This window comes from Protopterus annectens, chromosome 2.part2, assembly GCF_019279795.1.
Source record: "Protopterus annectens isolate FY-2018-M chromosome 2.part2, PAN1.0, whole genome shotgun sequence".
NCBI classification, from domain to species: domain Eukaryota; kingdom Metazoa; phylum Chordata; order Ceratodontiformes; family Protopteridae; genus Protopterus; species Protopterus annectens.
The window spans coordinates 791,842,553-791,858,894 of record NC_056730.1 but is presented as its reverse complement, the minus strand read 5'-3'; positions in this window follow the sequence as shown (position 1 = coordinate 791,858,894).

Below are 16,342 nucleotides of genomic sequence, written 5' to 3'. Positions count from 1 at the left end.
AAGTCCCTCTTAACACCAGAGACTGTGCAACCTAAAACTGAAACTGAAAAGTTAGAGACAAATTATAGTCTAAATCCAAATTTATTAACACTTTGTATAGGCTAAACAACTAATCCAAAACTTTATTAATTAAGACACTAATGAAAAAAATGACTGACTGACTCGCTGACTAACAAAAAGATCTACCACTAGACACCTACCAGAATAAATGCTACTAAATATATAACTTTCAACAAAGATTGTTTTCATATCAGATAAATACTTCATCAAGTTTGTGTGCCAAAAACAAATCATAATATGAACGAACATTTGTATAGATATACAACTGAAAACCTAAGCAGGATGAAAAACATAAAAATAATTGCTAAGCTGGAAATACAGTGATAAATGATAGAAATAAAGTTCTAAGGCCATGGGGATCTGTTAAAGTGTGGCATCTAACTAAGAAAACACTTAGTCTGAGTGTACAAGAGTGCACTCAAGAGTAATTGCAGCCTTTAAAATGGAAAAAGAAATAGTAAAAGACTAGGCCCATGAGCATTGTGTGCACTATCAGACTTTCACTGCCTAAAAGGAAAAAGTGTAACAAAAGTGTTCAGTTCTAAAGTAGCATTTAATGTGGAGCCATCAAAAATGATTAATGTATACATGAGCCACCTAAAGTATGTCCTTCATAACATTATAAGTTAGTGCTATTTGATATTTGTTTTTAAACAAAATATAAGCAAGTAATGTCAGCATTAATCAGTCGCATATCAGTCTTTTAATAGTCCTTTAAACAGTTTTCTGAGATCTAGTATTCTTTTTATGGAGCAATAATAATTACTCCCTAGTTTTCTAAAGGAGTTCACTTTCAACTGCCACAGTATTTGACATTTTTTGAAAAGATTAGGGATGTTTCCTTCCAGTTCCAAAAGGTCCACATGGTCAATAATTTGAAATTTAAAGCCAATGTGTCTGTTGTGTAGCTGCAGGTGCTGAGCCAGTGTGTTATTCTTGTATTTAACTCTAATTTCAGAAAGATGACCAGAACTCCTTCTTTTAAGTTTGTTGAGCATTTTCCCCACAAAGAATGCTTCACAGTCATTGCAGCTAGCCCTGGAAACCACCTGCATTGAGTTACAGTCACCTCCTGTGTTGGTTTTAATCATTGTCTTTAAATATAGGCAGAAAAACATGTCTCCCTCCTGTATGTGCTGACAAAAGATACAGTTGGCTCCACACTTATTGGTGTATGTATCCTGTGGTCTGGGCCTACCTTTCAACCCTGATGTTCCTGGCTTTCCATTGCACAAAGGAAGAAGCTTCTCCAAGGATGTCCATCAATATGAGTTTCCAGTACTTATGGACCAGTTCTCTTTAATAACATTAAGAATTCTGTAACAATCAACATTAAAAGTCAAGATACAACTGTCTTTAGAGTTATCATCCAGAGATTTCTTTAACACCCTCCTCAAGACACCCCACAAGCAACACATAAACTACAAAAGCAGTGTGCAAAGCAGTCACAGCCCTTAAGGCCAAATACAACACCAAACATACTTGTCATAGGTGACTCCATAGTCAGACACACTGACGTCCCACTCACCAGGCTGAACAAGGAGAGGGTCACAGTAAGCTGCCTATCTGGTGCTAGAATCCGCCACATAACACAAGCACTCGGGTCACTCCACGGCAAGTACAAATATGACACAGTCATTGTCCATGCTGGTGTGAACGACCTGAGACGTACCTCCCTGGACTACATGAAAAGAGACATAGAGGAGCTCTCTGATTATGTAGCCCAGGCAGGTATGACCCTAACCCTGAGCAGTATCCTTCCTTCACCAAGAATGATGCCACAATATAGAGACAAGATGATCAGCTTTAACAATTGGCTTAATGTCTGGTGTCATTCAAAGGGGATCCAGTGTCTGTCTGCCTGGGATGACATGCTTGACAAGCCACGCTGCTTCGCAAGGGACGGCTTGCACCTGTCACCCCTGGGATTCTGGATATTGGCTAAGGCTCTTGCCACCCCATAGTGCCTTTTTAGGCAAGGCTCAAATTCTAAACCTACCACCCTAGAAAACAAAAATGGGAAGAAACTGAGGGTAATGCTGCTCAATGCCAGAAGTCTAAATCTCAAAATGCACGCACTCGAGGCCCTTCTCAGTATGGAGAACATCGATGTCTGTGCTGTAACTGAAACCTGGTTCAAGGCTCCTGAGAGCACCCGGCACTATTAGGTTTTACCTCATATCATGCGTTCCGGCCCCAAAACCTGGACCACACCACAAAAGGAGGGGGTGTATCCATATTCATAAAGGATACCCACACCTCCAGGTTGGTGGCAACGCACGAAGCTTCAGAAACAATCCAGGTGCAACTAACCATAGGCAAAACTGCTCTACAAATTGTAGCATGCTACAGGCCACCCTCTCAAACTCAGGAACCCCACACAGCCTTCTTGAAGACACTGGAGGGTATAAATGTATCTCCAAACACCATCATATTGGGTGACTTCAACTACCCGAATATAGACTGGGAACATTACTCAAGCCCTAACTTTCTAGCCCAATGGTTCCTGGAGTTCATAAATTCAAATGCCATGGAACAGCTAGTCACTGTTTCCACGAGAGGAGAAAATATACTAGATCTCATTGTCACAAACATGGGGACAAAATGCTCCACACCGGAAGTATATCCCTCATTGGTGAGATCTGATCATAAACTAATCTCATTGGAAATCCACATCCCGCCCCCACCCCAAACAAAAAAGACCATAGTGAAGAACTTCTCTAAAGCAAACTTCACACTACTCAAGACTGGTGTGGTATCCTTCAAGGCCCCTGAGCCAGAGGAAACCACAACCCAAGCTGCGGAAGCCCTTACAAATGCCTTCTATGAACACCTCCAGGACTGCATAGATCAGGCAATCCCAAATAAAACCAAGACTCTTTCCACAAAGGGCAAATGTCCAGTCTGGTGGACCCCAGCCATTAACAAACTTTACAATAAGAGGAGAAAGCTATTACATGATAGAGCAAAATCCATAAAAGGGAAGTCACCCCTAATCATTATTAGTAAAAAAATATGAGCACTCATAAAATCAACTAAGGCCAATTTTGAGAGAAAAATTGCCATGGATTCAAAGGACAATCATAAGGCCTTTTTCAGCTATGTTAGGAACCTGGGTGGAAACTCCCAGATATGCTCAGAATTAGTCCAAAATGATACAAAAATCACTGAACCCACAGACATTGCCAACATACTGACAGACAGGTTCAGTGCAAACTTCACCCCCCTCTCCCCCCCTAAAGGAGAGATAACTATCCCAGCCGAGTGTAGCCTCCCGGACATCTCAAATGCACAGGTGAAAGCTGCTCTCTCTAAAGCTAAAAACACAGCATCAATGGGACCGGATGGTGTCCCCGGCTGTGTGCTACACGAGCTAAATGAGGAATTAAACCCGCACATAAGGCAGCTGTTTAATCTCAGCCTTACCACAGGATACGTGCCCAAGGAGTGGCGTACGGCAACTGTGGTCCCACTCCACAAAGGCGGCCTCTCGGACCCTGGTAATTACCGCCCCATAAGCTTAACAAGTCTAGTCTGCAAAGCTATGGAGAGGATCATAATGGAGCTCATAAACAAAGATATAGGGGACTTGCAGACATTGGACCCGACCCAGTTTGGCTTTGTCAAGGGAAGATCATGCCTTTTGAACTTGGTCGACTTCTTCGAAACAGTCACCAAGGCCATTGATGAGGGAAAGGCAGTCCATACAGCCTACCTTGACCTTGCAAAGGCTTTCAACATAATACCCCACTCGGGTATTGTAGAAAAACTTACCAGCTTAAATGTAAACCCATATGTCACAAGATGGGTTGCAAACTGGCTTAAGGACCAAACCCACAGGGTTAGAGTTGCTGGCGCTGTGTCAGACTCCAAGCCGGTCACAAGTGGTGTCCCACAGGGCTCGGTCCTTGGCCCCCTATTGTTTGGCATCTACTTCTCAGAAGTACAGGCCAACATGGGAGGACTTTGGCTGACAAAGTTTGCAGACGACTGCAAACTGGGCGCCATAGTGGAAAGTGCATCGGACACGGATATCCTTCAGAAGGGACTCACGGAAACAGATAGCTGGTGCCAGAGTCATGGCCTGAAGTTAAACGCCAAAAAATGTATAGTCATACCCTTCGGGAAAAACAAGGTAACCCCATGCTACCATATAGGTGGCAATCCACTAAGCACAGAAGAGGTTATCAGGGACCTGGGGACCCAGGTTGACAGTGGCCTTTATTTTGACACTCACGTTGCTAAAGTGGTTAGAAAGACCTTCTACATTGCCCACCTGATCATGAAGGGATTCACATCCAGATCTAGTGAGGTCATTGTTCCCCTGTACTCTTCACTTATCAGACCAATGATCGAGTACAATGCCCCATTTGGGATGTATCTCTCCCGACATCTGTAGCAATTGGAGAGACCCCAAAAGTTCCTCACCAAAAGGATAAAGGGACTCCAAAATCTGTCATATGCTGCCAGATTGAAGAAACTCCAGCTCTATTCAGTCGCATACCGTCTGCTCAGAGGTGACATGTGCCTGACATACAAGGCCATGTCCAACCCGGAATTAATGGACATGCTCCACCTCAAAAAATCCAAATCCACCAAAACCACTAGAGCAAGCAACTTAAACCTTAGCATGGATATAAATAGGACGTGCTGAAGGGATAGATTTATCACTCAGAGACTCCCTATGCTGTGGAATAAAATCCCGGTCCATGTGAGGCAGAGCACCTCGCTGACTCTGTTCAAGAGAAATCTAGACCTGTGGATGGGAGATCGTAGGTTTACCCCGGGAATCATCTCTGTGTCACTGCTGGACAGAGGCACAACAAACTAATGGGCACAGTATTTTTTCATATAAGGGGTGGCGTAAGCCACAAATATTTAGGCTAGGCTTATAAATGCCTTAGGGCAGATAGCCTAGTATAAACCTATGAACCTATGAACCTATAAGGTCTATTAAGTGCTGATGCATTTGTACTTTTTAGTTCAATTTGAAGTTCCAAAATGCTTCTTAACATATTGCTTTGATATACCCTCACCAAAAAATCATTTCAAGTTCATTTAGGTTTATTAAGGAAGGGTTCCATTTTTGTAGTGTTCCTAACCAACCTGTAGCCCTGGGACTTAACAATGTTGTATTTTGTCCTGGTGGGATGGAGACTCGTATTATGTAGCATAAGCTTTACTCTGGTAGGTTTCTGTAAATTTTGTGTCCATTTTCCCTTGGTCCAAGTCTTTAGTAATCTGCATATCTAAGAAGACTGCTGAGGTGTGGCTGTTGGAAGAGGAGAAACACTTGAAGCTGGTGGTTTGATTCAGATAACTGATAAACTCTTCTAATTTAGCACTGTCTCCTTTCCAGAAAATAAAAATATCAATAAAGCATATATATGCTGTATGTATTCTCTGTTATTATAAACATAAACTTCCTCCCGGTTGCCTAGGACTATGTTGGCTAGGCTATGATCCATAGCTGCCCCCATAGATTAACCAGTCTTTTGTTTATAGTAATTTCCATTAAACATAAAATCATTGTAGCTAAGCAATATATCTAAAAGTTTATCCATTCTTTCATGTAGTGCTGGTGTGCCATTGTTGTTTTTCCTGTAAGAATCAATCAATGTTTCAATACAAGAATTATGTGGAAGTACAGTATATAATGATTCAACATCTATTGTTAATAAAATAGATAAAATAAAAAAGACAGAACCCATAAAAAGGGTGGTGCAGCTGCTCTCTTTTCTTCCTCCCTCTTCGTTACCCCATACACTAAGCCCATCCCCCATTTCGCCAGTGCCAAACTACTACTAGCCCTACTCCAGTTAAACAGGCACAAATCCATATGTATAGCTTCTCTCTATATCCCCCCCCCCCCCCGGTGACAATATCCCTGTCCTTGAGGATATTTTCTCATGGTTCTCCACCAACATAACCAATGAGACTATAATCCTAGGCGATGTGAATATTAACTGGACCTCCATTCAATCCACCACTAGCTCCTTAAACATAAACCTCTACAACTTCCATCAGCTTATCAACTCCACAACCAGACCATCAAAGGACTTCTCCTCTGGAAGCACTGTTGACTGGATTCTGTTATCTCACCCACATCTTATCTCCCACAGTGGCACCCTCCCTGATTCCCTCAGTGATCACTTTCCCACTTTCTCACTACAGCTGTGTCATACTATCTTCTCTATATGTTCCTTAAAAAACTTTAACCCCAACACCTTCTCTGACTTACTGAAACAATTCAACTGGAGCCCTTTAAAAACTCTTCCACTAGATGATGCCATCTCCTTCTTTAATACAAAATTTCTAAACCTATTAGTCACCCTTGCCCCCTTGAAAACTAAAAGAATTAAAAGCAACACTGTCCCCTGGTTAAGTAAAAACACATTAGCTGTCATGCACCAACTATCTCCCCATCCTCTGGGATTTCCCAAGTTCCTCTCTTCTCTCTGAAACCCATCCCAGTATCAAGTATAACAAAACCCCTCCACAAATTAAAACCATGCCCCAATGCCCCTGACAATATTCCTCCTTCTTCCTAAAGATAGCCGCTGGTGCCATTGTCTTCCCCATTTGTATTCTCATAAACAGTCAATCCAAGAAGGCTACATACCCCAACTCTGGAAAAAAGCCTTTATTATTCCCCTCCACAAAGGGAGAAACAATAATAGCATCACAAATTACAGACCCACTACCATCTTATCTCCCATCTCCAAACTGCTTGAAAAGTGTATCCATCTACAACTGTTATCCTACCTCATCAACAATCACCTGCTAAGCCCCACACAACAGGCCTGGACACAGCACTACTACCGCACTACTCTCCTTCCTTGAAACTGTGAATAAAGCACGTGACTTGCTGTATTGTATCCACCCTCCTCTGGGACCTTTGAAAGGCCTTCAATACCATCTTTGACAACCTTCTCCTAACCAAACTCTCTAATCTAAATCTATCACCCTCTTCCATCAACTGGTTTACCAGTTACCTTTGCAATAGGCAACAAGCAATCAAATGGAAGAAAGCCTTCTACCCATTCCAGAACACCCACACTGGAGTACCCCAGGGTTCCATACTAGGTCACCTATTATTCAATATCTTTATAAACGACCTCCACTGCGCCATCCCTAATGCTAAATCATCCAATATGCAGATGATTCAACAATTATCTGTTCTGCTAACTCCACTTCCACCCTCATAAAATTAACCCAAGATGCATTCTCATCCATGGAACAATGGATGCTAGATAACCATTTGGAACTCAATGCATCAAAAACCAAACGCATGCTATTCACCCCCTCCATAACCACAATTATCAAAAAAACTCATTTGTCATCACCAGTCAGAATAACAATTCCCTTGAAATAGTATTCAGTACTAAACTGTTAGGTGTCCTCATTGACAATCAGCTTAAATTTGATACACACATACAAACAAATATTAAAAATAAAACACCAGAAGCTTGGCATGTTCTATCATGACAATCGCTACCTCACTCCTTCTACTAGATTTCTTCTCTCCATCACATATCTCATCCCTTCTCGCCTTTATGGCTCCCCACTCCTAATCAACCTATCATCTTCCGCCAAGACAAAACTTTCTTCCTGCTACAGCAAAATCGCCAAATTTTCCACTGGCCACAGATCCTCCACTCATCCCTGTATTGCCCTCCACAAACCACATTGGCTAGAGTTGCCCAACTATCTTATCTACTCCCAACTAATTTATGCTCAAACACTCATTTTCAGTCCCTCCCTATGCCCTTCTCTAGCCTCAACCTTTGCAATGCACCTACCCAACAGACTCCTAAAACAAATGCCCAGAATCTGATCAAACTCCACAAACCAGCCCGCCCAGCAGGCAAACTCCTACTCTCTTTCTCCTTAGCACGTCTTTGGAACTCCCTTTCCACTCCATACTCACCTCACCAGCTGTCCCACCACCTTCAAAACTCTGCTCCATTCACACCTGGCATCACTCTGGGAATGTTCATGTTCCCATCCTGCATAACACCCATGTAGCTACCTTGCTACCTACCCTTTCTCCTTTTTCCTAACTCAACTATCTACCTCCCCATTTTCCTCTCTGTCTCTTCTTCCCCTAACTCATGTAGGAATATATTTACTTGTAAATAGCTACTGACAGTTGTAATTGACTTGTATATATCTATTTAATGTAACAGACTTAACTTCTTTTGTAGCAATGATAGGAACTATATATTTGTAAACTTTACTAATTGTTATATAATTTCTTTAGCTTCTAGATTGTATCATCAAATGCTTTGTTTTTCATGTACGCTTCGTACGCTTCTGTTTACTATAACAGCCTGTTATTTTTTTGTATACTCTGTGTTTATGGAGGTTTTCTCCCCAGGACTAAATTGAAAATGGGCTCTATCAGCCCAATGGACCATCCTGGCAAACAAACTGCAAATAAATAAATAAAATAAATACTGTCAGCATCAGTTGTAACATTTTTTATTTTCCTTAAAAAAATCATTAGAGTCTTTTATGTGAGAAGTTCTTCTCAGCCAGAGGTTGTAACAAAAAAATCCAGGTAGATGGCAATAGCTTTTGTCAGGGACTCACCCCCCCACCCACCTCGCTTGCAACCACTGTCCTGTAAGGAGGGTTTTCTCTATTTCTATGTGGCTAAGGGATTCCAAAGAATTTATGCGACTGGGAGGAATGTGTGAATCTTGCCTGAGGCCTATTACTTGATAGAAGACACACGTATTCACATAAGTCACTGCTGTCACATGTTAAAGTCATTGCTGTAAAAATAATCCACCTTTTGCTTACTTACATTACCAAGTAACAGTATGCAAAGATATACCATTCATTTGTATTATTACACATTTTTTTTAAATTTTCCAGATTCAGCACTTATCTCGTAAATCTGTCAGTTGCTACATTTTTAGTTCAGGGCTGAGTCTGTCTGACGCTAGGAGTTCACCACCATTGCAAGGGTAGGTAAAGGTTGTGAGCATTGTCTGGCATCAATGCTGCTGTAAGTATGTGCGTAGGATGAAGGTTTTTGCTCCTTAGGTGATGACTGAGTGTGCCATGCATTGCATCTTAGCCAATACGAGGGTATATTGAGCATGCCTACATCTGTCTACACCCACAGCAGTTGCTGGTTCCCCCTCTCTGACTCTTCACCTGCACATGGTTGTGGTGACTTTGCCAGTGGTGATGGAATGTGTACCTGTTCCCCTTGTTGATCCTGCAGAAGCTGTTTTCTCAGACTAATGTGAAGAATGGCAGAGACAGTGAAGATTTCAGTACATGTACATGGACTGTACTGCACACTCCCCCAGATGTATTTAAACACTGGAACCATGATTTCAGCATCCCAAACACAGTTTCTATGATAATTCTGGTTTGTGCATGTGTCTCATTATAGCGTTCTTCATTTGGTATGTGTGCATTTCTGATGGGCGTCATCAGCCACGGTTCCAGTGCATAACCTGCATCCCCCAGTAAATGACCTTGTGGGATATCACCCCTAGTAAACATCTCATACAGTTGGGAGTTGTGCCAGATACATGAGTCATGGTAACTTCCTGGGTTGCCAGCACACACAATCAAGATTATTCCCTTAGCATTACACATGACTTGGCAGGTAATGGAGTGGAAGCCCTTTCTATTTATGTAGACCCTTCCCTGTTCCCTGGGTGGTGCTTTGATTTCTATATGTGTACCATCTATGACACCCAGTAATCAGGGTAGTGTGCTGCAGGGTAGAATTTCTGTATAGTTGTGGCCCTGCCCTTAGGTGTACGGGGAAAATATATTTACTCACTGGCATGTTGGAGCATAGCATCCTGGAACTGATGGAAGATTCTCAATGCTGATGCGTCTGACACCCTCAGCATGTCCTCTGTTGGTCTCTGAAAGGTTCAGGTAGCTAAATTTCTAAGTGTTACACATACCTTTGTCTCTACCAGTACTGGTCTCCCCTCAGTTTGCCCTTGGTCTGAGCTGAGGACGGCAAAGGTTGCAGAGTTCCTGTAGTGGCCTACAATTTCCACTTCATGCAAATTGTGATAAGTTAATTGGGGTCTAAAATGCTTCTCCTTATTGGCAGTAGTCTAGCAGCAGCAGCAGCAGCATAGACTTCAGCCTGTAGCACATACACATGAATTAAAGCAAAAGCATCCTCTAACATTCTTTCTGTGTAACCCCCACTCAGTGGCTGTATTCCAATAGGTTTTGGAATTTTTTTTTTATTTAAAATTTGTTGACAGGGAAAGTTCAACTAGGGCAGAGCCTATTTTCAGTGGAGGCCTGGGGAGAAACACTCCAGAATTTGCATGGAAAACGAGCACTGAGTGTACACAGTGCTTTATAGCTTGTTGAATGGCTCCTCCATCTTGGACTGGTTGATTAGTATACAGTTCAGCTACTTATGCTGTAATTAGCATACCACAGTGTTTACCTTGTTTGTGTAGTTCTACATGGCGTGAAGAGCTGCTTGCTGAATCCAAAATGGTGTGCTATCATGTGTACATCATGGCACAATGTGCACACTATATTAGCAGACCATGTAGTCTTTATTGAATCTGCCCCACAGAGTTTAACTGATGCATGCAGAGATGTCTGTGGGCTATGCTGTATGGTGTATGGTGTACTGTCACTGTTCATCAGATATTCCTTCTAATCTTTAAATAATTAACTTTTTTTTTCTATTTCAGAACAGGCATTCATATTACTGTTTATAAAAGCCATGCATGAGTTCTCACTAACTCCTGTTCAGTGATGTCATAAGGCATCATGTAATAATAATAATAATAATAATAATAATAATCACAGCTTCAGCTGTGTTCCACAATACCTTCTGCAGAGGTGGTGTACCTTCGTCTGCACATATCGAATGTCCTTAAGTGGTACAAATAGAAAAAAGTGTTATTTCAGCACTTAACATTTCATGCCTTACAAATTAAAGAAAACATATAATACTGTTTTTCTTTTTCATGCAATATTTATTCATTTTGAAATATGTGTCTGTTAAGGTACTGCACATCAAATTATTTCATTTTGTCATATACATTAATTTGTGGCCTCAGAACAAAATCATCATTATTTGTGCAGCATTGAGGCTGAACTGGGAATGGTGTTTGTTTACATGGCAAAATGCTCATTTTAATCTTTAGTTTTCTTTCTCGAGTTTCCCTGATATTTGTGTTTTACTATTTTTAAGTTTATAGGTTCATAATTTCATAGGTAAGTACTAGGCTAGCTGTCCATTTGGGCCATTTTAAGCTTAGCCAATTTTCCAAAGGTGAGAATCAAAGTTTGTACTTGGTATGTGTGATGCAAACACCCTAACCATTATGTTAACCTTCCCCTGCCTTATACTAACTCTCCCCTCCCAAAACATGTCCATCCTTCCACTTATAGAGAGGTACAAGGCTAGCTAATCATGTGATCCATTTTAAGCCTAGTAGGTTTTTCTTTCAAAAGTGAGAATCAAACACTGTATCTTGTGTTGTGAGATATCCCCCTTAGCCATTAGACCTTTGGTATATAATTACCAGCTGCAACAAAGGTAATGAGTAGAACATAATAGTGTAAATAACTGCAATCTTGTGTTATGACATGCATCTTTCCTTCCATAGTTATAAGAGATTTTAAGCAGTACCATTATAAGAATGAAATCCATACAGCTGAAAAGTGTACAAAATAACCCCCATATTTTTTACATAATAACTTATTCCCTTTTGAATTAAACATTGAAGTACATGTGAAGTTTAAATTCTAAGTAACACGAATGTGACTCGAATCACATAAGGTGAAGGCCAAATGTGCCATATACATTTCCTTAAGATAGGCTAGATGATGGAGAAAGTGATTTTGAAGAGAGGCTGTTGTGAGAGCCAGATGATGAGTTGGTCCTTTGTTGTGACCTACCTGATGCTGATGATCCTGCAGACACTGATCTCACAGTGCTGCAAGACCATGACTGGGACCTCAGTTGAGAGGTTCTGCCAGGTGTAAATGAATGCTGATGTGAGCTGCATGAATTTTCCTTTTCTTGCTGGCACCTAATAATTAAAGTACTTTCTTGAGAAGCACATGAAGTCTCATGTGGTCTATCCCTATGTGCATGAACATTATGTCATCCTCTTCCTCTTCCAAGACTTGCTCTTGCTTGATTCTGGTAACTCCAAACTAGATGCTTGGTGTACCATCATACTACACATCAGTGTGATCGTGGCAGTATCTCTATTCTCTGTCAATCCCATCTAGGGCTGGAAATCCTCTTGTATACCCTGGAGGACTCTGACCATTTCCAGCTAACTTTCTGTGCCAGTGCTCTGAGCCCTAACAATGTTACAGCACATTTGCTGCAGGACAGGAAGTGTTTTAAATGTTTCCTGGGTTAGCTGTGATAAATTTGTGTGCCTGGAACCCTTTTGTAGAAGTGTCACTGTGGACACCATTACCTCTGAATTTCTGACTTTCATCCTGAAAGTGTTCATCTGGGTTTGGAGATACTGATGAAGAGGTGCATGGGTTTTCTTCCTGTATAAGTCAGAGTTTGATGTCAGGTTGTGCTTGACTTTTTGATTCACTGTCAGTTCCTGTAAAGTTAACAATATTTTTTGTCAGGTGACATTCAACCATTAATCTTTGGGACTGTGTGTCACTTTCTTCAGGCTGCTTCACAAATATAACTATGTTATCATCATCTTCTTCAACAGTCATTCAGCTACTGATATTCTCCAACTGTATTGATATAGTCAAACTGTTTGTTTCTGCTCCTGGTCCTGTAAAAATGATTTGAAATCATTACCAATAAAACAGATGTGTAATGTTTACCTGTTTTAGGAACTGCCATGTGTTTCATGTAACCATGCCATGTCAGCATTTAATTGCCTATATCAGTATACATGTTACTGTTTATAAACCAACCTTCCTGAGCAGACATGAGCCCCCTGCTGCAGGTATTTGTAATAGCCAGTGCCAACACCACCACTGATTATTTCAATCGCATCATCTTCTGTGTCTCAGTCATCCCCCTGAAAAAAGTGGAGTTATTCCACATCTTGTATTAAAGGAATAAGAGTTGGAGGCCCCTTCCAGTAGTGGTACAGGCAATTACATTCAGCTTCACCTTGACTCTAGCTTATCGTAAGCATATCACATGCTGTCTTGTTGCACTGTGTTATTGTGTGGTTTCCACCACGCAAATGCCCATAACAATTTGATTGCAGGCCTTTGCCCTGTCAGTTTGTTTGGGCTCATCTTTCCCAAAAAATGTTTACCATAATATCCTAAGGGCTGGCATGAGAATGCGGTTTTCCTCATAGTTGAAATTGACCTTTCTTTGCCTTGATCATTGGGTTTTCTTCATTACTGCCAGGGCCATCCTTAGGTGAAAACAGACTCTTCTCATTGTGCCCTCCCAAACTTCTCTCCACAACATCCAGATTCCATTTTCTACCTTTTTTTCTAATTTTTTTTTATTCTTCATCATTTTCCTGTATCTTATCAATTACCTTCAGCTGGGATAGACTGCACAGCAATAACTGTAAAGGAGATACATGAATTAAGAAGAGGGGTGTGGAGGCTGCTAGGCCACCAAAAGCCATGACTTTTCTAGATACTCTGGGGTGCTATTTAGAGTTTTCACAACATTTTCTATTTCAATGATTCTCTGTACAACAGGTATGACTAAGGAAAGCATGACAGTCATAGTCTTCAAACTTGGCTTTTCCTTCATCCTTTTGAACTCACCCTAACTAATAAAAAGTGCAATGTGGAATAAACTGCCAAATTAAGCCACGGTCTGGGGACCTTGCAACCCCCAGAAACTGTGGGTTTACAGACTCTCTGAAATGCATTTAAGAGGTATTTTAAACCTTTTGTTCCAAAGATGGCCTGATCAAAAACAATGAGAAGTGAAAGAAATTCAGTCATATTTTTTTCTTGGAAGAAATAAGTTGTATCTGATAAAATTGCAGATCACAATAAAATGAGAAGGCAAGTGCTTATAGGAATACATAGATAACATTGGAATAGTGTCTGTCTCCCTAATCTTCAAAACAATAGCAATAAATTTGTATAAAGACACAAATGGTCTCAGTCATTTATTTCAGGTATCTACATTCCTCTTTATCCCTTCCCCAATAGATAGCCACCTACTTCTGTGTACCATTCTGGTATCAGACTGGTACAAAATTGAAAGAAGAAATCAAACACAGTAACATATTTCAACCTGCTGCTGTCAGACGTATTTAACAGAATGCTTCCTTACCTCTACCCCACCCCACCCCCAAAGTAACCACTTATATATGTATCTGATGTTTGATTGTCAGGAAAGTTTATAAAAGTAACAAGCACAGTAATGTATTCCAACTCGTTTGTTCTAAACACTGCACTGCTCGCAGACAAGATATAGTGATGAACTGTGGACAACTATGAGGCTTGCAGGAAAGTTAAAGAAATAATAGGCACACTGTCCATAGCCCCCACACAACCTAGGGTGAAATTCTGAGCACACCTTAGGGGACTGATTGCAAGGAAAATGAAAAAGGAAGGTCAAGTAATAAACATAGTATTCTGCCTTTTACTGATTTCATTACTATATACAACTGAAAGAATATTTATAAAGAATGGTAATAGAGGGATTAAAGTTCATTCAGTATGGTACTGCAATCAAATCCATATCATGCAGAGATATGAAATATATTGCCATTTCTTATGTCACTAACAGTAGACAGTAGATGCAAACTTCACCAAGACTTGATAGAAATAGTCATTCTTCCCATTTAAGCATAAGCACATCCTTTCCATTTTGTTTCAGTTCAATAAATATTTAATTAAAAAAAACAGTTTGATGATAATAAACTAGATGATGTGTAGCATTATGCAAGAATTTATTGTGTGTATTTCTTTTTTGCATCCCTCACTTTTTAATTATGCATTCCTTTGTCTTTCTTTATTTTCAGTCTCTCTCTCTCTCTCTCTCTCTCTCTCTAGTTTCTTTTCATTTTTTTACAGATCCAATTTTCTCAGGAGAAGCCCAGCCACATGCCTCCCAGGTTAGGGAACATTCACCTACTTCCTTGTCCAGGGAAGTCTTCACAGGATATTGGCAGTTGCACTTGTCCTATAGCTACCCTGGCACATGGGAGCCTGGCAAGCCTGCTCCACCACATCCTCAACCAAGTCCTAAAGCTCCCATTCAGTCAGGCTTGCCAGGATCCCATCTGTCATCTTCAGCCAATTAAGGCTTGTCTGCAGTGGGTGGAAGACACATTGTTTCAGTCAGTGCCAACCACTGTTCCACAAGAGACCGCTGCTCCCTCAACATAGGAGTCTTCTACTGCAACATGAACTTGCAGTGAATACAACTGAGGTCTTGTGAACTTGGGACATTCATTAGGCTGTATTCTAGTCCCCAATCATGCTACCCTCTTATATCAAAAGTTTTAAAGAAATAGGGGGTCGATCCCTCAACAAAAACATTGTACCTCTCTTTTCCAGCCTCCTCCAGCACAATCCTCTCAATTTGTTACTTCTGTGTTCTCTTCTTTGTTACATCTTCCTTTTGTCAGTCTTTCCTAAATCCCCCTTTCCATTCTTTAAAACAAACAACAGGGTATTCCCATAAGGATCCTTCTATATAAAACATATTGAACCCCTTATTTTTTTAAAAATATTATTAATAAAAGTTGTGGAGTCCTGCACTTACCTTAAGTCTTTCAAGCTGGACTGTATATAGCTGCTTTTGTCTGCAATATCCAAGCATATACAAAGTCATATGAAGCCTGAGACTTTCAAGTAGTCCTTCACATACACTTTATATTTATCTTCAGGAGCTTTTACACTTTTTCCATAAGTAGCCATGTTTATCAAAATGCCCTTGCATTTCCTTAGTCAGCATTAAAAACTTACCCTTGCGGCATATAGGAGTAATGGTGCTATTTATAGATAACCGCTATATAAATGTGAAACCCGGGACCATGAATATTGCAAGATCTAAACTTATCTGAATAAAATTGTCTGTTTAAATTAATACCCCCCAAAAAGTAAAATAACTTGTTTCCACAGCAAAAAGAAAACTCCAAAAATTCAGTGGACCTCTGAAAAAAATTAAATAGATCCCCTAATTGTGACTTGCTCCCTGTCTGTCAAATAAATGTAGCAAATAAAAATCTCACATAAAGCTTTCAATGTAGTTTAAAATCACTATTCAACACATATCTGGATTTCCAATAACTTAATACTAGATTGACATACATGGTTGAAGATTAGACCGCCATAG